Consider the following 22,517-nt stretch of genomic DNA (forward strand, 5'->3'; position numbering starts at 1 on the left):
CATGTTTTCAAAGAATGCATTTGGAGCTGTTAGAGTGAATGGTGGCAGCAAAATCCTGAGACACATTCTCTGACATCTGCCTTACTGCACTATGTTTAAAGTAATATTTTTGTATTGAATGGGTTTTAAATCATGGACACATTTTGCAGATCACCACAGGTCTCACCATTCCCTAATGCTACACTCAGTTCTTTATGTTATGGTCTGGCTGTCGGACACTCTTGAGTTTGTGACCCTAAATCTAAACCTCAGAGGAGTGGTTCTCAGTGTGTGGTCTTTATTACATGGGAACTTGTTAGAAGTGCATATTATTAGAGTCCACTTCAGATGTCCTGAATCAAAAACTTTGGAAGTGGGGCCAAGCAAATTGTTTTCACAAACCCTCTGGGGATTCTGATGCTTGCTGAAGTTTGAGAATCATAGCTCTAGGATTTGGGACCCTTATGACCCCTTCATGTAGAGCACATTAGTCTCTAGATCTGTAGCCTTCATATTTCTTCACTCACAGCAGCTACAAGCTTGATATTATGACTCAAGTCCTTTAGGAAACTGACCTCTATAATCAGTAGTTGGATTACTTCTTACTGATTTATTACTGCTACAGTTATTTATTGGCTTGCAATCATTGCATTGCCAACACCAAATTAAAAGGTTTATAAAAGATGGAAGTAGAACCTAAAGTCAATAATGTTGACTTCTCTAGGTTGAGCTGGAAAAATGTTCAGATAAATATGTGCTGAGAACTCTAAAGCTTGAGAGCATGATCTGTCAGGCACAAGCAAGACACAGGAGCGGAGCCTCACAGACAGTAATGAGACCCTTAGCAATAAAAGGGGTCCTCTGGGTTCCTGTTCGATGCTGCTCCCGGGCTGTAATACCAATGATTAGCTGTGTGCCCCACAACTCTTGATTGATTTGGAGGTGACTGAAAGGGCAAAGATTATGACACTGACTGCATTACCATGGATGAGTCATTTGACTCCGTAAATTTGAGTCTGTAAAAAGAAAGGCCTGAAGGGGTTGCTCCAGTATTCTAGAACTCTATTCACGTGGTCACAGGATTGGTCTGACTAATTTAATTTTGGGTGAAACTATTGTCTAAGTTCATCTACAGTGCAGAAGAAATGGAACAATCCAAACTGGCAAGTGTTGTCAGCCAAGTTGAACGCATTAGTTTTCTGCTACTCCTTAACAAATGATCCCAAAATGTGTAGCTTACAACAACAAATATTTATGATTTTACAGTTTCTGAGAGTCAAGAATTTGGGAGTAAGCTACACTGAGGGTTTCTGGCTCCAGGTCTCATGAGGTTGCAGTCAAAATGTTTGAAGGCTTGACTAGGCTGGAGGATCTGCTTTCAGACCACTGATGTTGACAAGAGGCTTCAGTTCCTTGCCATGTGGGCCTTTTCTCAGAATGCTCACAATATGGCAGCTGGCTTCCCACAGAGCAATGCTCTGATAAAGAGCTTGAGCAACAAAGACAGTGTCTTTTATAAGCTAATCTCAAAAGTGCCATGCCATCATTTCTGCCATATTTTATTGGTCATGCACACCATCTCACACGGTCTCCTCCTCTGTCTCCTGGTCCCTATGTGACCACACCAGGGCATGAACACCAGGACACAGAGATTATGGGGGCCATCTTGGTGGCTGGTGACCACAGTATAGCATGTAGCTGCTGATGGATTGTTTGAGGAAGCATGATGGATGCAGATGTCAGAACAGCTGTGAACTGTAAGTGTAGATCCAGCAGAAGCCTGTCGAGAGCCAAAGCTTTTTTGCTAATTGTGATACTGTTGAATCTATTCCAGATACTACATTTTGTTGTTTTATTTGTATACCACTGCAACATTCTGGGTCAGTTCTATGTGCATAAACATGCATTTCTGCAAATGTTCACCAGCCAAAAACACTTTGCAAATCACATTTCATCTGTTATTTTTAAACCATGCCTGTTTCCTCTCGTGAAGTCTCATTTTTCTAGGATGCTCAAGCATATTTGGTAACCACTCACACATAGATATGCAAGTCTCACCAACACATATCTTCCAAGCATTTGCATGTTAGTATGACTGAGCAGAGACCCACGGCTCCTCACATTTCTTGTGGGCCTGTCTTTTGGTGATTTGGGATTGAATTGGTGGATGCTAATTTGCAAAACTGTGTTTCCAACTAACAAGTTCATGACTTCATGCTTCTTTGGCAGACTTCTTGTAGCTGCCTTTTAATTTTTACACCAGATATTCTCTGTCATAAAAGTAATCTTTAAAAAGTGACTTTATTGCCAAAACATTTTATGTTTATTTTGAGGAGGTAAAGTTTATTAAGCTAAGACACTAACTGTAATTTGTCCTCACATCATTTTTTAAAATTATGTAAATAATGATGGTTAAAGCGAAGTACAACCCTCAGCTACATATCCTTTACAGAGGAAGAATTAAAGTCGTAATTAAAAACATGGGCTCTAGGACCACATCACCTAGAATCAAATCTTAACTCTGTTATTTACCATCTGTGTGACCTTGGATAAGACACTTCACCCTCTGTGCCTTGGTTTCCTCATCTATAAAGTGGGAATGCTAATAGTAACTATCCTTCTGTGTACCTGCTCCCTTTGATGTCTCTGGGTGGCACAGATGTAGAAACTAGTTCATTGTAGGAACTTGAAAACTCTGACTGCTGAGACCTCAGGGACACTTCCCTGGTCGAAGCTATCTGCATGCGTTCTTTTTTCCCTTGCCGCAGACTCCAGGGACTCAGCCTGCTTTCCTTACTTTAATCACTGCCACCACCTCCTCTGTCCCTTGGGATTCCTTTTCACATGTGACCAAGTAGAGAATGAGCAGCCTGCAGTCTTTGGTGTCCTGGAAACCAGGCATACCTTTCTTCCTCATTTTGAGTTTCCTCGGTAATTAAACAGGGGAATCGTGCCACGCCTGGGAAAGTAGAAAACTGAAGGAATCTTTCTGAATTCTTCTGATGTAAGACCCACTAGGGATAGTGCCTTGGCTTCCCTAGACAATGATATCTGGGAGCCCAGATAACCTTATCTTCTTTCTTTCCTAAGGGTGACTGTGGGACCCTCTCTTTATCTCCTCTTCTTTCTCTCTGGGTCTTGCTGACTTCTTCCTACTTGAAAACTCTATTTCTAAATCTATAATCCTAAAATGTTCAAATGTGGGAACAAGGGGTATAGTGAGTCTATTCCTTCACTAGAAATATATATTGTCTATTTTGTGCTAGATACAGTTTTAGTATTTGTTGGCCTTCCTTCTTTGCATTTGGGGCTGGAGTGATTTAGACAGGTGACATCCATATATCTATAGAGCATTGCCTACTGAGTCATGATTTTCAGCATTTCTCCAAAAAACCTTGGCAACGAGAGCCATATCTGGTTTTAAACTGGATCTCAGTTTAAGAATTGGTGTTTGAATTGGAAATCCATGATGTGCTGCTATATTTAAAAACAAAGAGCGGTCAGAAAGTCCCTTGGAACCTGACAGATTAATAGCTCCTCTTTTATGTCTGCTATTTCATTTTCACTAAAGGAAATTCTTCATTCTCTAATTAATTGTTGAGCATCTCAAATATATGCAAACATGGAAAGAAATTTATTGTAGACCTGACAAAAATCACCGTCACTGTGACAAGCACTGAATAAAAGTTGTTTCAACACAGATATTTCCATTTGATAAGGAAGCACTTAAAATAATGGATTGGAACATTTAGAAAGCTTACATATTTGGCATCAGTTTTATTAATAAAGTATTACAAAAAATAAATATGTCATATCATAGCCAACTGCTTCTCTGAAAAATAGCATCAATTTTCCGTTTATAGAGTCTTTCATCTGAGACTCTGAGTGTATTTAATGGATGTTAAGTTACCAAACACTCATATCAGATGACACTAAATCATAACTGTGTTCTCTATTTTGAAGAATAAAAATGAAATCATCAAGGAGAAAAGCAACTTGACTGAGGTTCCATAGTCATACTCATCATAGCTACTTACTGGGTGTTTACTATGTGTCAGGCACACTGTTGACATGTTTTATGCACATTCTCATTTGATTCTCAAAATCATTCTGTGAATAGGCACAATAATCGAGACTCGGAGAGGTTAAATAACTTCCTCAAAGTGACACAGTAACTTACCAACTTCATACCACTGTAATATCAGTGGTAAACTAGTGACAAACACAGAACTAAAATCTTTCTCTTTAGGCACCTTCCCAACCCGAGGTTTCTTTATCTAATTATTTTAGAATGCTTAGAAACATCAAATGCTTAGAAGCCCCAGAATAATAAGTCATCTACCAGTATGACTGTGCTGAGTAAATCCTAGTCAGGGCCTGATTTCTGAGTTGGGGCTGCAGTCTGTGTAGAGAATAACCATCTGCCTTACCTCACAGTATAAACTTTCTACAACTGCACAGAATCCCACATGCGATGCAATTTGTGGCACGTGGAGAAAAGCAAGGGCCAGCACAGGATCCTAGATTTTGGGGGAAATGATGCATGCATGATAGTGTGACAGTCTTTCTAGCAACATTTACTGTGAGGTGGTAGGGTAAATTATGTCACACCAGAAATACAAAATATCACTAATGGCCGTGTGCTGGGCTAACATAGGAAGTTCATGAAAAGAATAAAGAGACCCATAGCATGAGACGGCTCTCAGTTCCAATGTAAAGCTTAAATGGATGTACAGGATCAGTGCTGGAAAGTTATGCTCAACACATTCTAGCACAGACAGCATCCTAAACAAGATCAAAGCCCAGGAAAAAAAAAAAAGGACTAAAAAGCCACAGTGGGAGTCTCATGGCCTTTCCTCTTCCATCTCCCAAAATGGGAAGGATAGAGGGCAAAACATACACTTGGAAGCTGGCTCTTATGGGAAAGACCTGGGCAGAGGGGAAGTCAAGGAAAGCAAACAAAAGGTGTTTGAGTCAAAAAGATCCAGGTGATGCCTGAACTTGTGTTTTCTAACTCATTGACAGCTTTGGTGTCTCATCTAAACTGAACCTTGATTAAAGACCTGCCATGTGTAAGTGCCTATGCTGAGTGCTTGGAGGAAACAGATATGTATATTCCTTACAGTCCACACTATCTAATAACAAAGACGTGATGTACAAATGGATATAGTCATGATGGTGACAATTGTGTTAAATTATTTACACTCAGAATATCACGGAAGGACAGATGGGGGAGGATAAATTCTTATTGGGAGAATTGACTAGGATTTGGCACATGTCACTGGGGTAAGGGATGTTAAGCAGAAAGGATAGTAATAAAAGAGGCACAGACATAGAAAGTTTAAATATAAATATATGTGTATTATATAGGTGTAGTTGCTATGGGTCAGCTGCTGTTAGGTGATGAGCTATGTCCTGTTATCCCCACTTTACAGAGGGGATGCTGAACACATAGCTAGTGAGAGGTGGAGCTCTCATTTGAACCTATATCCTTTAGCTAAAGAACTTCTACCCTTAACTGCCATGCTACTTAAAATCTGAGGAGATTTCTGGTAGAGCTCTGAGTTCCTGTAATAACAAGCCATCAGGATTTTTACATGCAAGTAATCTAAGGTACCTAATTTAGGGTTTTAATGTCCTCAGAGCACATATATGTGTGTATATATATGGTGTGTATATGTGTGTGTGTATATATATATAATACTCTAAGGATGTGTGTGTGTGTGTGTACACATACATATGTATGTGTGTCCTTAGAGCATGTATGTGTGAGTGCATGTGTGGGGGTAGGGGGGTTCCTGGCTCCTTTCTCCTAGGAGCCAGCTTCCAAGTGTGTGTTTTGCACTTCATTTCCCCTTTTGGTAGATATGTACACACGCGCGCGCGCGAAACCAGTAGCCTCATTTGGTTAATATGCAAGATGGTAAGGGGAGTAGGAGGAGATGGGGCTGGCAGGACGGGTAGGGAAGAGATGGAGCAGAGCCTAGGGCAGTCTGTGCTGGGACTTGCAGCATTTGCTCTGGAGGGAAGGGCAAGTTCCCAAAACTTGCCCAGGAGGGTGACAGGACCAGTCTTGTGATCCTGGCGGCAGCAGGGAACAATGCCTCCTCCTTTGTTCCTCAGGAATGCATCTCATGGATTATGAGATTAGACGGTCACACGTATCAGGGTATAGATGAGTGGGAGGAGAGATGCTAAAAGGATAACCATGCTAATCTAGGAAGACGGTCATTTGTAAATTTTGGCACTTTATTAGGAGTGACAAATGAGAAATTACACTGTTGGTAATTGGTCATGAGTCATGACACTTGAGCCCGAGGTGAGAAGTGCTGGAGTAGTGTAAGTCTATAGGTGATGACAACGAGAACTAAGAAAGGGTCATGGGAGCCTAAGGTGCGAGCCTTGGCAGAAACACAGCTCTGGGTGAGGTGGCACTACAAGGCCTAGAAGGGGACAGGAGGGTAAGTATGGAGCCGCAGTGCTGGGTGGTACAGGCACAAGCTTTGTAGGGCACCATTTGTGAATGGCATCCCCTAGAGTGACACCACACACACCCCGCTACAGCTCTAACTGCCCGCCCCTCACCACTGTGTTGCACAGTTCTGAGAGTGGTGGGATAAGACTCCACAGCTCTGAGGACACGAAAGCCCAAACTTAGGTACCTTAGACCACATGACTATAAACGTCCTGATGTCTTGTTGCTCTGTATTTTTCTCAGTCTATGCACAGTAAGCTTGATGGGAACAGACACTACCTTGTTCTCCTCCACAGCACTTGGCTCAGTGCCTACCACCTCTCCAAACAGAGCATTCATTCACCTGGTGAATGTCATGTGCTTCTAGAAAAAGATTATTTATAATTTATTTATTTTTCACTTTGTATTTTTTTTTTAAAAAAAGGATGGACTAAGTAGGGTGAAAAGAATAAACAGACCCATAACATGAGATGGCCCTCAGTTCTAAGTAGAGTGGTGGTTCAGCACCAGCTCAACCCTTCAGATACACAGTAAAGAACACACTCAGTTGACATGGTGACTCTAAGACGGTGGAGATATTTCCAGAATGGTTCAAGGGAAGCTCTGAAGAGTCACACCACCCTGGAGTACAGAATCAAAAGCTATAACACACCTTAAAATATCCTCTGATTACAGGCATGGAGGCTTCGTCAGCACACCTTGAAATAAGCTGGGGTGCTGGACACCCCGAAGCACCCCTTCTTTACCAGCTTCCTATCATGGGTTTATTTATGTCCCCCAATGTTCCTATGTTGAAGTCCTAACTTCTAGTACCTCAAAATGCAACCATACTTGGAAACTAGGTTGTTGCATGTGTAATTAGTTAAAACAAGGCCATACTCATGGATGTGGTAAAAAGAACTGTTCTACATTGCTGGTGGGAATGTAAACTAGTACAACCATTATGGAAAACAGTATGAAGATTGCTTAAAGAACTAAAAGTCGAAATACCATTTAATCCAGCAATCCCACTACGGGTATCTACCCAGAGGAAAATAAATAATTTTATTAAAAAGACACTTGCACATGCATGTTTACAGCAACACAATTCACAATTGCAAAAATGTGGAACCAGCTTAAATGTCCATCAATCAACGAGTAGATAAAGAAAATGTGATATATATACACTATGGAATACTACTTCGCCATAAAAAAGGAGTGAAATAATGTCTTTTGCAGCAACATGGATGGAGTTGAAGAGCATTATTCTAAGTAAAGTAACTCAGGGGTGGAAAACCAAATACTGCATGTTCTCACTTATAAGTCAGAGCTAAGCTATGAGGACACAAAGGCATAAGAATAATACAATGGACTATGAATTGGCTACAGTGTATACTGCTTGGGTGATGGGTGCACAAAAACCCCAGAAATCATCGCCACTAAAGAACTAATTCGTGTAACCCAAAACCACCTGTTCCTCAAAAACTATTGAAATAAAATACTTGAACTATGAAAATAAGTAAAACAAAGCCATACTGGATGAGTAGAATGGGCACCTAGTGCAATATGACTGGTGTCATTATAAAGGGAAAATTTGGAAACAGGTGTGCACACAAGTAGAGCACCATGTGAAGATGAAGGCAGGGGTGGGGGTGATGCTTCTGCTATCAAGGATTGCCAACAAACCACCAGAAGCTAGGGGAGCAGCATGGAATAGATTCTTCCCCACAGCCCTCAGAAGGAACCAACTGTATCAACACCTTGATCTTGGGCTTCTGGTCTCCAGAAGTGGGAGGCAATACGTTTCTGTTGTTTGAAGCCACTCTGTTTATGATGCTTTGTTACAGCAGCATTAGCAAACTAACATGCTAACCAAGAGAGACTCCAGCCCTGATAAGGTGGTCACCTCTGCAGCGTCTCTCTTCTGCAAAGTGGCAGCAAATCCCACCTGCTCTCTGGCATATCTTCAGATCAACATTTTCAGGACTATAACCGTTCTTGATTGGCAAGCTAAATAATTTTGTGTTTCTGACAATTTTTTTAAAAATCTAAATTTGTGATGGTGATAGAAAGTACGTCAAAGACCCAGAGCTGAATTGCTCTTCCTACAAGGTTGGACACTGAGTCAACAGCTTGGGTAGTGGCCCCTGGGCTCCCCTGACCCTCCCACCAGTGATTCTCTCCACAGTCATCTCTGGTGTAAAGTGAGTGATAACACAGACTCCATTACTCCCCAGGCACTTGCTTCTTTAGCAGTGGAAATATCCTTGGTTTTGCCTGGGTCTTCTCTTTGAAATAGTCTCCCTTGTCAATTTTTTTTCCCCAGTGAGATCTGACTGTTCTTGGTACCCTGAAGTAGTCTTTCATGCCTCATTTTATTGGGCCTAGCAAGATGTTGCAAGCACTTCGGGGCAGGGATTCTACTTTTATTTCTTCTCTGAAGCTCCAATACACTGAACATATAATTTATTTAATAGTAACTATTAAAAGTCTTATAAAGTAATCCTTGTAAATGCCTTGTGACTTTTGTGATATTGAACTTCCAAAGGAATATGTACCTGAGGTTTTTTAATTCATTGAAGGCAAAGGCTTGTACACTCTGAAGGGGTTGCCTGTAACCTAAAGAGGTTACTCAGTGGAGAGAAGAATGCCTGGAGGAAAAGAGCCAAGCAGAATCATCCATGCTATGGCATCAGCACTAAATAAAAGAAATTACTGCTTAAACAGTTTTGGATTAGAATTGCTTGCAAGATGAGCCATCAACTTTGGTTCAATATCACTAATCATCTCCCCTCTTCCTCTCACACTTATACTTCCAGAGCCTCAGCAGAGAAGAGATTTGTGTACATTTTAGCATAAGTCAGGATTTTTCACACTCTGCACTGTTGACATTTTGTGCAAGATAGTTCTTTGTGTGGGGGTTATTATCCTGTTAGATTGTTCTTTGTGTGGGGGTTATTGTCCTGTTAGATTGTTCTTTGTGTGGGGGTTAGTGTCCTGTTAGATTGTTCTTTGTGTGGGGGTTAGTGTCCTTTTAGATTGTTCTTTGTGTGGGAGTTAATGTCCTGTTAGATTGTTCTTTGTGTGTGGGTTTATTGTCCTGTTAGATAGTTCTTTGTGTGGGGGTTATTATCCTGTGCATTATGGGCTGTTTAGCAGCATCCCTGGCCTCTGTGTGCTAGACGTCAGCGGCACCCACCTCCCAGTTATGACAACCAAAAAGCATCTCTGAACATGGCTCAATGTCTCCTGAGAGCCAAAATCATCCCTTGTTCAGAACCACTGATCTGAATGAGAGAATAAATGTGCTCCAAAAAGTACTGATGTTTTAATTCCTCCGGGACAAAATGAGGACCCACGATGGTTGGACTTAGTTACCATGAGCAGGTAACCAGCTTAAACATTGCTAGGGAAACTGGAGGAGCCAAGAAAGAGCTCAGAAAGCTAGCACGCTTGTCCGTGGGGTTTCTTATTATTTCTTGTTTCTGGTTTATTGATAGTCATTAAAGTTCTAGCTCTATGGAGTTCAGAATCGAGCTTGCAGAAAGCTTCTGAAAATTCTAGTCTCTTCCGTACTTATGTATTTGATTTTACCTACTTAAGACATGAAGTTAGATCACATTCCATTTAAAATTCATGTTAGAGGCTGAGAATCCTTTCTGCCTGTTGCCAGGATGTCCGTCTTTCCTCTTGGAGCTTGTTTCTTGGGGGTCCTCCAGTTACCCTAGGATGCCTCCATGATCTAGTGGGTCAGTCCTTTTTATTACCCCTTAAGCTGAAGAGGCCCGCTCTGCCCACCGAGGCTTCCCTGCCCTCTGGCTGTTGCTGCTGTGGAGTCACATTGAGCAGTCCTGTGTGGGCTCCCACCCACTGCTCTGCCTCTGGTAAAGGTCCCATTGGACAGAGGAGGATAAACTTTTCTCACTCAGTATTTCACTCTCCTCTGGTCCCTGCAGCCATCTTAGCCCTGGAAGCTCAGAACTACAGAACTGTAGGTAAACAGAGCTCTCAGCTCTCTCTCTCTCTCACACACACACACACTCACTCACAGAGACATTTTCCCAAGCCACAGCCATGGAGCTCGAATGACCAGTCTAGAAAGTGCTCCATCAGCTCCACCCCATGCCTGGCTCTAGGAGGGCCATTGCTCTCCTCATGCTCAAAGGGCCAGCCCCGGTTCCTCTTGCTGCCTGTTTGATGGGGTTACTCCTCAGAGGTGGTTCTTTGGAAACTGAGGACTCTTGGTATCTGTGACGGCTGCTGTACCTCACCTGTCTCCAGCACGGTCAAGGAAGGGGATGACATCAGACATCACTAGCTCTGGGAGCACTGGCTGGGCTTCATAGGGCCAGAGGCAATCCACCCCCACCACCGACCCACTTCACTCCTCAGGATGACTCATTTTCTCAGAATTCAGTCAGAATGCCTCGCTGGAAACTCCAGTAGGTCATTACCAAAGTAAAAACGTCTGATGTTGATATATTTGGCAAGCTTTGGGCGTTTAGTCCAAAGCATTTGTTCATTTGATCAGTCAGTCAGCTGACATGTTTTGAGCACCAGCTGTGTGTTAGGTCCCGATCTAGCAGTGAACAAGACTGACAAGCTCTCTGTCTTCATGAGTTTATATCCTAATGGGAGAAGAAGGCACTACATCAGTGAACACATTGATGAGGAAGATGGTTTGGGATTGTGATATAAGCCGAAATATTAAAGGAAATAAATGGAGTAATGTTATGGAGTGTAACTGAGGGGATAGCTACTTCAGATAGGGTGTTTGGGGAAGGCCTCTCTTAGAAGGTGGTATTTGGTCTGAGACCTGAAGGATTACAAGTTCCCAGCCATGCCAGGAGCTGAGGAAGGGTTCCAGGCACAGGGAACAGCACTTTCTAAGGCCTTGATACATGAACAAACTTGGCCAGTTTGAGAACACTACACAGAACCGGTGAGTGAAAGAAGGAGTGCCATGAGGCTGACCTGGAGGAGTGGGCAGGGGGTGGACCATGGAGGACTTTATAAGCCTAAGGGAAGAGTCTGGATTTAAGTATAGCAAAAGCCATTGAAAGGATCTAAGCAGGAGAATGGTATGATCTGACTGCCATTTTTTTAAAGACCACAATCTGGCTGCTATGTGAAGTACAGGTGAAAGGAGGGTCTGGAGCCAGAGAGACCCATTAGCAGATTATTGTAGTGAGCTGGGCTGGACATGACAGAGGTATGAATTAGGTGATAGACATAGAGATGGTGGGAAGTAGACGTAGTTGAGGTGTGTTTTGGGCAGAATCAATAGAACTTGCTGATGAATTAGGTGATGGGGGTGCAGGAGAAGAATACTAACTGGTTGGATGGTGATGCTATTTGTTGAGATGTAAATGTCTGAGGAGAGAAATATTTGGGAGTGAGGAAAATAACAATTTCTGCTTGAGACATTTTTAAGTTTGGGGTAATATTAAACATTCCAAGCCAAAATTGACAAATGGGATCTAATTAAAACTAAAGAGCACAGCAAAAGAAACTACCATCAGAGTGAACAGGCAACCTAAGAATGGGAGAAAATTTTTGCAATCTACTCATCCGACAAAGGGCTAATATCCAGAACCTATAAAGAACTCAATCAAATTTACAAGAAAAAACAACCCCATCAAAAAGTGGGCAAAGAATATGAACAGACATTTTTCAAAAGAAGACATTCATACAGCCAACAGACACATGAAAAAATGCTCATCATCAGTTGCCATCAGAGAAATGCAAATCAAAACCACACTGAGATACCATCTCACACCAGTTAGAATGGCAATCATTAAAAAATCAGGAAACAACAGGTGCTGGAGAGGATGTGGAGAAATAGGAACACTTTTACACTGTTGGTGGGACTGTAAACTAGTTCAACCATTGTGGAAAACAGTGTGGCGATTCCTCAAGGATCTAGAACTAGAAATACCATTTGACCCAGCCATCCCATTACTGGGTATATACCCAAAGGATTATAAGTCATGCTGCTATAAAGACACATGCACACGTATGTTTATTGCAGCACTATTCACAATAGCAAAGACTTGGAATCAACCCAAATGTTCATCAGTGACAGACTGGATTAAGAAAATGTGGCACATATACACCATGGAATACTATGCAGCCATAAAAAAGGATGCGTTCGTGTCCTTTAGGGACATGGATGCAGCTGGAAACCATCATTCTCAGCAAACTATCACAAGAACAGAAAACCAAATATCCCATGTTCTCACTTATAGGTGGGAATTGAACAATGAGATCACTCGGACACAGGAAGGGGAACATCACACACCAGGGCCTATTGTGGGGAGGGGGGAGGGGGGAGGGATAGCATTACGAGATATACCTAATGTAAATGACGAGTTAATGGGTGCAACACACCAACATGGCACATGTATACATACGTAACTTGCATGTTGTGCACATGTATCCTAGAACTTAAAGTATAATTAAAAAAAAAAAAATTCCAGTAAGGGTACCAAGTAGGAAGCTGCATGTGAGATATTTTGAGCTGTGGGAAAGCCAAAGCTAAAGACAATTTGGAATGATCAGCCTATGGTTAATATTAAATCTGTAGACCTGAATGAGATCTCTCAGAGGAATGAGTGAGAATAGATGAGAACGGACCCTGGACCGGACCTCGGGCACTCCAACATTAATGATCAGGTGGAAGAGTCACATTAGAAAAACAAACTAAGAAGGAACTGTTGGGGAAGTAGGGGGAACTCCAGGAAGATATAGCATCCTGGAAGCTAAGAGAGGTGAATGTTTAAAGATGAGGGAAAGGTCCAATACACCCAGTGCTTCTGAAAGGAAAGGGAGATGAAGGAAGGCGTTGAGACATGGGGTGCATATCTGAGGCTGCAGGGCACAGGTAGTGTTTCTTACCCACCAGCCCCAGAAAAACTTTTGAAATATCAAATCTCTGAATTCAGTATTGAGTCATCAGTTCCCTTTGGTAAATTTTGGGGGGATTTGGTGATTTGCTTTTAAGTAGGGCAACAAAAAAGATATATTCATTCATTTCACCAACATTACCTAGTGCCCATCACATGCCAGCCACTAGAAATATAGTGGAGAAAAATAGACGTGGCCCATTTCCATAGTCTATGACATGCTGTGGTAGGTAGAATAATGACTCCTCAGAGATGTCCACATTGGAATCCCCTAAACCTGTGAACGTGTTACCTTACATAGCAAGAAGAACATTGCAGCTGTGAATAAATTAAGGATCTTGAAGTGGAGAGATTTGTGCCCAAGGTAATCACAAGTTTCCTTCATAAGGAGGAGGCAGGAGGGTCAGAGTCAGAGGTGGAGATGTGAGGACAAAATCAGGGGCGATACGGGGATCATGAACCAAACAAGGCATGCAGCTTCTAGAAACTGGAAAAAGCAATGAAAGTGTTCTCCCCTGGAACCTCCAGAAGTAATGTAGCCCTGCCAATCAATTTTAGACTTCTACCACCAAAACTGCAATATAATAAATCTGTGTTGTTTTAAGCCATTATCTTTTCGTAATTTGTTACAGCAGCAAGAGGAAACTCATGCAAAAGTGAAGCACATTAGCACACAAATAAAGGGAGTAATTATAAATTGGGACACAAGCTATGATGTGAAGGAAACGAAAACGTGTGAGAAGTTTCAACAGAGGAGCTGATTTAGGTTAAGGAATCAGGAAGGCGTCTCTGAGGAGTGATCTTAAGTGCCACTTGAAAGATGAGAAATAGGTAGGCAGACAAAGAAGTGAACTGCAAGTGTGCAGACAGGAAGGACAGAGATGAGGCCAGGGTAACTGAAGCAGAGTGAGTGAGTGGTAGGGCTGCCAGATTTAGTGACTAGAAATATAGTGCACACAGTTAAATTTCAGCTTAAATAAACAATAAATCATTTCTAATATAAGTATTTGCAATATATTACCTGTATTTTACCTGACAGCTAATGTGAGGGAGAGTGATTCTACAAAGATCAGATCATGCAGGGTGTTGCTAGAGAGCTTGCATAAAGCTTAGATTTTATTTTTCAGAAAGAAACAAATAGGCTTTGTACATACTTAAAAGCTCAGTTTCCTTTCTCCTTTTTAAGAAAGGTCCATAAACCATCCATATTTATAGTTTTAACTGAAAAATTAAGAAAAGGGGAGAGGAATATAGTTTTGGGGAGAAGACTCTCAAGCTTATTCTTGAAACAGCCACTACTAACTCACTGCATGTGGCATCTAAACTGAAACCCACTGCATGTCATTGAATCTAAGATTTTAAGGTACATGAATGTGTTATGTAGCTCTAAGAAAAAAATGGCAATAAACTATGACATATTGTTTTCATATTGTTTCGAATTTTTATTTTATGTTTATTTGAAATGGCTCTTTTAGGCTTCTTTAAATATAAAGTGTTAGCAGCTATCTCTCTTGGTTTTTAAAAATTATTTTGTTTTAGATTAACTGTCTCTGTTGTTAATACACAAACAGTTAAATGCCCATATCATACAAATTACTCATCAATTCCATTTTTGAGGTCCATATTTTCCATGCTGTAGCATCCTCTGTGCCATCAAGAATGATGATGATGTATCATTTCTTCAAATAGTGCTCTATGATTGCCTTCAGAATTTTTTCCAAGTTTTTGACACCTGAGGTGTAGTATCGGATGCTGGCATTTTAAAAAGTCTTGCCAGAAGTTATTGTCAAAGTGAAATCAGAGCTGGACAATAGTGAAAACACTAAAAAGAGGTTTTATTTGGGAACCACAGCAATAAGGGAAGAAACTTCCGCATGAAACTGAGCTCAATTCTGAATAAAGCATGGGCAAGTGGAAATTTTAAGTCAAGGAACAGAGAGAGGGTCTGTGGTTGGAAAATTAATAAGAGGAAAGATCAGGGTAGTGGGGATTCTGGCTAACTGACCTAATAGGATTCTTGCTGAGGACAGGCCGGGGAGATCAGACGTCGCCTGGGGGATGGTAGAGGATGAGGAACCCAATTACATATTGAGGGTGATCGAGTGTGAAGGATGAGGATTCTGCTTAAACTGACTTAGCAGGGTTCTTTCTAAAACTGGATTTTATAAGGAAGAACACAGATGGGTCTAGGAAAAGGTTCAGGAGCTTAACCAAAGTTTGTTCATACAAAGAATATTTTTCAATATCAGTGGAAGCTTTTCAGACAAGGCCAGGATTCCTATTTCTTCCTCAGATAGTCCTTAAATGGCGTGTGGACTGAAACATCAAGGGGTTGAAGATGTCCAGTAATGCCACCAGGAATTACAGTGAAGGTCACGCATTCCAAGACAACGGCCACATGGCTAACAGTGATTGTAAGACACTGTTAGCTCTAAAACAAATTTTTATTTTGAAGGTTGTTAGACTTTGAAAAAATCTATATCTTATAAAATATGGTGTTTGCCATTAATAAGATAACCTTTTATATTCCAATAACTCTAATCTTGTGGAAAAGCAAAATGATCACCTAAGCACAAGTTAATTTGTTGTTTATATAAAATCAGCCCTGAAAGAGGAGTATTGTGGGTTTTTTTTTTCCACTAGCACTCGGTCTTCAATGTAAATACCTTCACTAACAATAGAAAGAGTTAAACATAGAAAGAAATGGCGATTGCAACCGTGGTTACTTAGGAGTTTGTCTAGATAAGGTTAACAATCACCTCCCCATCTCACCTTAGCAAGTGGCCTTATTGCTATTTTATTTATTCATGGGCAACTGTGGGACAAAGTAATAAAATAAGGCAATTAACCTCTAATGAATCTGTAGGGTCAAGCAATCCAGATTTGCAGACATTCCAGAAATAAAGACTATGTATTTGTGTTAATGCAATGGATATTTGTGTTTATAGATTAGAGTTGATTGTGCAGTCCCCAGTGGTACATCCAAGTTACTCAATCTTTAGTAATTCCCAAATAATGGCTTTTAGGAAAACAGACTTGTAAGCCTAGAAGTTATTTATATACACCTTTCTTAAGACTATGCTATTCATCAGTGAATCTAGACAGGTGAGTGTTGCTTATCTTCATAAATATGTCTGTGCAAGGGTAAAGTATTGCCTATTAATACAAAGTATCCTAGGTAATAGCTGAAGTGTAATAGCTGCTCTATGTAATAGCTGTAGTGTTAAAACTTTTGTAAATTTTGTTTCCTTTAACTCTAAATTAAATCATGTTTTAATGGTACTATGAAATATTGACATTTAAAAACATTACAGCATGAATCATTTTCTAATAGAATCACTTCCCAGTTTATCCATTTTGTGGTTTTGGAGGCTTAAGTCTTGAGTTTTCTTAAAATAGATCATGACTTTAACAGGCTAATTTCAAATCTTCAGCTAGAAAATGTATCTAGATTTCCTCTCTTGTTATTTTTGGGGGTGTTTCTGTTTTATTGGATTTTGCTGACTAGGGTCATCCAGTCTCTTTCATCTTAAAGATGAGGAAACTGAGGCCCAAAGGGATTAGGTTCACCTGGAAATCCCGGTCTCTGGCATCTTATTCTGGGGCCATCTCTGTTGGCTTTGGTAAGATTTTCAGTGAAACTGAGAGACAATGTTGTTTATCATAGGCTCATTTAAAAAATACTCTATTTTAAAGTTAGCATGTTTATGATCATCTTTCCTCTGAGTAAATAATTAGGATGCAATAGGTGCTTCTGATATTGAATAGAAAAAGGCTTACATTTTATAAATGATTACCTTTGCTTTCTCTCTAAGGCTAGTTAGTGTTTGTTTATAGAACAACTGTTTCTTTATAATATTGTATTGATTTTCACTTTTGTGTGGTAATGCTTTCTAGCAAGAAAAATGAATTGTTAAAAAGACCAGAAAACCATTACATTGGTGTGCAGAGTCAGCCACTATTTATCAATTAATTTATAGTTCACATAAACTTATATTTTCTATCATTTTATGAAGTTCATGCTATATAAATTGCCTTCAGTGAGATCTATCTGAGTTCTATTTTTATGTTAATATTGTTCGTAAAATTTAAGCTAATTCTTTTCTTATCTCAAGTGGCTTTCTTTAAGGACTGAACATAAAAAGTGATTATCTTTTCTAAGTGTTATTTTGACAGAGATAATCTGTATAAACCAAACTTATGGAAATATATTATCCAAAATGATATATCAGGGCTCTGTGTGACAATACTTGCTGTATAACCTCAGTTATTTTACTTACCTTCTCTGAGTCTCAGTACTTTCATTCATAAAATGGAGATAATGCCTCATTGAATAAGTAACAAATACAATATCCTTTTCAATGCTCTTGAAGTACTATTTGGCACATGTAAAAAGGTGTTGCTGGAATTTGTTAAGTGTAGGAGATGTGTACCGAAATAATACAGGGGAGTTACTCTGAGTCACAATTTAAGAGGTAGAAAACAGCTCTAAGTTTGCAATTGGTTCAAGCCCCATGTGTTCTCTTGGCTTGAAGTTTTTATACATTTTCTTTTTCCTTTCTAAAGTCTGGAGGAATTCTGTATCTCTTTTTTGTCAGTACTTTTTGTGATTAGGAATTAGATGGATAGAGATAGATTCTTTATCTTTCCTCTATTCAGTGGGGATTTACAGAATTTTGGTTGCCAGTACGTTGGAAACACCATAAAGTCAAGATGTTGGAACACACAGATCCTCCTGGAACATTTACAGCACATTACAGAAGATAAGGAAACCAGCAGAGACCATTGGAGAGAAACTTTAACTCTCTCTTCCCTCTTGTGCCTGCCTTTCTAGATTAGGGACCAGGTCATTTATTATGGGATATAAGTTGTGATATTCAAAGGAAGATATTGTATTGAGAGGAGAGGAGAAATGTTTAACATAGAAAAAGGGAGAGGTCTTTGTTGGCTTTGAAGAAAAGTTTGTTTCTTAAAGCTAAAAGTGAGATAATGGCCACACATGACCATGATGTTGATGGGCACCATGAGCTAAAAAGAGTTTCTTATGGTTATCCTGGACAGATCAGCCCATGTTTTCCCTTTATTATTCCAAACATCAGTGAGGCCCAACTTTCTAAGGCAGAAGTTTTGCTCCATAAATTGTAGTAGTTAGATATACTAGTAGACTCATGATTAGTAGACCTATGCACTAGTAGACTAGTAGACTTAACAGTTGTCATTTATGGGATAAATTGGGGTGAATACCTTGTCCTCTGCCACATCACCTAATAAAGTACTGGGCCCCTCACCAAGAAAGCAATAATGTCCTGGAATTATTTTGATATGGAATTATCGGAGCTTCACTTGGAGATATTTTAAAATTGTATCTGGCAGTAATGAAACAAATAAATATGACCTTTATTTGAATACAAAGCCCATGGCTCTTGTTTTTTGGTAAACCCAAACTGAACATAATAATGAGCCAACATAAAATTTTATAGACCTTAGCTGATCCCAAGCAGGCAACACTATATTAAAATAGGGGTGGGGAAAATGGGGAATCCTCAATGAATATTCTGTGTTTTTAATTTATGCACATAGTTATAAGAAGATGAGAAAATGGTTTCACAAAAGTAGAATGAGAAGAGGGATATCTTGTGTCATTAATGAGGCAGGATATATTTAGGGCAAGAAACAGGCAGTGTAGTAATTTGGGGTCATCTCTCTTTATCTCTTGTTAGCTCAGACTCTGTAATTGACTTAATTTAACTTAGCTAATGAGGTTATTTTTCAAATAGTTTTCTAAATACTGGCATTAGCTGATTAGGTCAAAGGTCATCAGCCTCTTGTTTAGGGCCATTAAAATGATTCCAATGCCTTCACTTACAGGTAACAGACTCCTAACTCAAACTAGGGCTCAGAAATAAAAGGCAGAATTTTGGGGTTTATGACACCGAAAAGTCCAGGAAATGTTTGACTTCAGGTAAGTCTTGAAAGAATGAACACTTGGTCTCTCTCCATTTTGTGTGTATGTGGCAAAGATGACCCCAACTCTAGGCTTGCATTCTATAGGAGTTGGGGACCTCTGACCTAAACCATATAGATTTAGAGTGGAAGAGAGGTGGTTCCTTGTGGGAAAATCATGGCTGTCATCCAGAGGAAGGGGTTTGGGACACATAAGAGTAACATCTGTTCCCTCCAGCCACTTGCCTTTCCTGTAGTAGCCTTCCTTGTGTCAGAAGGGCTAATTCTTGTTTTAGTCCCATTTGTTTCCATAAAACACATTTCGACTGAAAAATCACACAATTATAAATTTGAAAGGAGACTTTATTTATTTAAAGGGTGCACCCTGCAGTTTGGGAGGTGGGCCTCTGGCTGAAACTGGAAGCAAGCATTTCAAAGAAGTAAGGGTTGCCGCAGGAGATTTATGCTGAATGGATTGGCTAAATTTATGTATTCAACAGCTTACAAGAAGAGCTATGAATATTCACAAAGGGGCCCCTAACACATGTGGGCTGAACAAACATGCATGTTACATACAACCTATGTTCACTCTGGGGCTGAGACTTAACCTTTAAATGCATTACGATTAGGCCCTGCACATCAGAAGGTGACACAGGGACATAAAGGCACTCAGTTTGCAGCCTCTGTAAACTAGCCAGAACCAGTCAATGGTCAGTGGTCTCTTATCAGGAGAAAGTTACTGAAATCAGTCCTATCCAAACAAAGCTGTAGCTATTGCTTGTGGAATAAGGGTGTCAGTTATTCAGAGTCTGCTAGTGGATGAGCTGCAATTGTTTCAATATTGCTTACCAGGAGGCCAAGGCTTGTTTAGCTGCTAGAGAAAGAGAAACTGTGTGGCAGTTAGGACATAGTTTATTCTTATGTAGGGGAGGGTGGCTTAACTCCTGCCCAGTATGACCATAGGTCTCATTTATAATTTGTTATTACCACAAAGGGTGCATTCCATCTGTCTTATGATCTCTATTTTAATATTAATGCTGGTCAGTTGTGTCTAAACTGCAAAAGGGACGGGGTATAAGGAAGTGTGTCTGACCTCCCGTCTCATCATGGCCAAGACTCAGTTTTTAATCTCTTTGGCGTCCCTTTTGCCAAGAGGGGCTCATTCAGTCAGGGGCTTAGGCTTTTATTTTTAGTTCTCATATGAAACCAGGTAGCTTCATGCCTAGTCTCCTCAGTGTTTATAATAATGTTTGTATTCCATTATATTAAAACGGTAATTTAGAATATGTAAAATGGTACAGTCTAATGGTGGTAATTCCTTTTAGAGGCAACTTTTAGCACCTCCTTCAAATAGCCTGGAAGATTGAGCCTGCTTCTAGTACATTAGTCCTAAGCTAAACCTTCCTCGGAGAGGATCCCATTTCATGTATTTGGATATTTGCATGTGTTTCTTTTTCTGTTTTTTTTTTTTTTTTTTTTTTGAGACAGAGTCTTGCTCTGTCACCCAGGCTGGAGTGCAGTGGCCGGATCTCAGCTCACTGCAACCTCCGTCTCCCGGATTCACGCCATTCTCCCGCCTCAGCCTCCTGAGTAGCTGGGACCACAGGCGCCCGCCACCTCGCCCGGCTAATTTTTTGTATTTTTAGTAGAGATGGGGTTTCGCCGTGTTAGCCAGGATGGTCTCGATCGCCTGACCTCGTGATCCGCCCGTCTCAGCCTCCCAAAGTGCTGGGATTACAGGCTTGAGCCACCGCGCCCGGCCTGCATGTGTTTCTTTATAAAATATGTAAGACTGCAGGGAGAAGCACTTCCCATCGCCACCACAGGGTCAAGGAGCTGGGCGCTACAGCACAGCAACAGCTTCCTCCAGACAGTACTCTTTTACAGGTGGGGTTAGGAGACGCATTCTGACTTTAGGATCTGAGGGACAAGACACTGATTGCATTGTTCTCCACAATGCAAAACTGAAGGAGAAGGAGTTCAGTTGTAAGATTCTACTTCAGCTGTTGTTATTGTCATCAGCATCCTATAGAAAAAGAGGCACTTTTTTCTATAGGTTGATGGGTTTGTTGACTTGTTTCAGAGTCCCAGGATTTATTTTTCACTCCCAAGAAAGTCACTTGGCCACTCTAAGCCTTGGTTTCCTCATCTATAAATTGGAATTAAGATCAATTGCTCTAAGGTCCAATGAAATAACATATGCAAAGCTTCCTTGTATAAACGATAAACACTTTTACATATGATTCCTTCAGGGATGAAACTCTCCTTGACTAGAACCTTGTGACTGGTTCTGCTGTGGTTAATGCTGTGGTTAATAAACACTAGTCTGTGGCTTGCATTTTGTTGGCAGTTGTAATATTTCTGTAAAATAAAGCATTTGGAGTCACTTTTTATAATGTAAAAATAACAAGGGGGGCTTTGTTGGCCTAGGTGGTTCATTAAAAAGTCTCTAATAATGTATAGGCTTGCCAGATTTTGCAAATAGAAAACTAGTATGCTCAGTTAAATTTGAATCAAATGAATAACAAATAATTTTAGTCTAAGTCTATCTGGCATAGAGCATGGGATTTTATCCGGTAAACCCACCAAAAATATCAGTAGACTGCAAGCAGAAATCGTTATCTAACTTATTTTTATATTTCCAAATCTTAGTACAATCCCTGACCCATAGCAAGTGTTTAATACGTAATTCTGGAATAAAACAATCAGTAGAATATCTATTTGGAAAGCTGTTGTTCATATGACAAATTGCTTTTATCAAGCTTTTTCAGCTTTGCTTTTCTCGTCTCTTAAGTAAAGATAATAGTAACTCGTCTCTTAAGTAAAGATAATAGTAAGAACATAAGTTTTCAAAAACATGTTAGTGAGGTCTACACGTTTAGTAAGTAAATCTAGTGTCCTGAAAACAGTTCCCGTCGGGCTGTTCCCTTTTCCACCTGGAGGAGTCAGCACCCAGTGTTTAAGCTTGGTTGGGTTTCTGCAGAGAATTAAACTGTGCCTAACTCCTACTGGTTCTCCTGCTCTCTTAATGTCTCCATTGTCTAACTTGGAGATTGTGAAGCAAACACTGGATCGCTGTGGTAGTTCTGGATAATTTTCTTAAAGCCACCTATTAACAGCATACAAAACCTACTCCAGCCAATCAACAGTAAGACCCTACATGGAAGTAAAAGCTGTTTTACTTCACCTGGTGTAGCCAGGAAGTTATGAGTTAAGGCTCCATTTTCCCTTGCTTT

The 22,517-nt window shown here is 40.3% G+C and overlaps 1 protein-coding gene across 2 annotated transcripts in view; it reads left to right on the top strand.

The window, feature by feature from the left end:
• SLC35F4 (solute carrier family 35 member F4) overlaps window positions 1-22,517 on the top strand; it is a 297,365-nt gene that overhangs the window by 204,875 nt on the left and 69,973 nt on the right. The gene's annotated exons all lie outside the window — the stretch shown is intronic.

Source organism: Trachypithecus francoisi, unplaced genomic scaffold (genome assembly GCF_009764315.1).
Source record: "Trachypithecus francoisi isolate TF-2019V2 unplaced genomic scaffold, Tfra_2.0 Lachesis_group3, whole genome shotgun sequence".
NCBI classification, from domain to species: Eukaryota; Metazoa; Chordata; class Mammalia; order Primates; family Cercopithecidae; genus Trachypithecus; species Trachypithecus francoisi.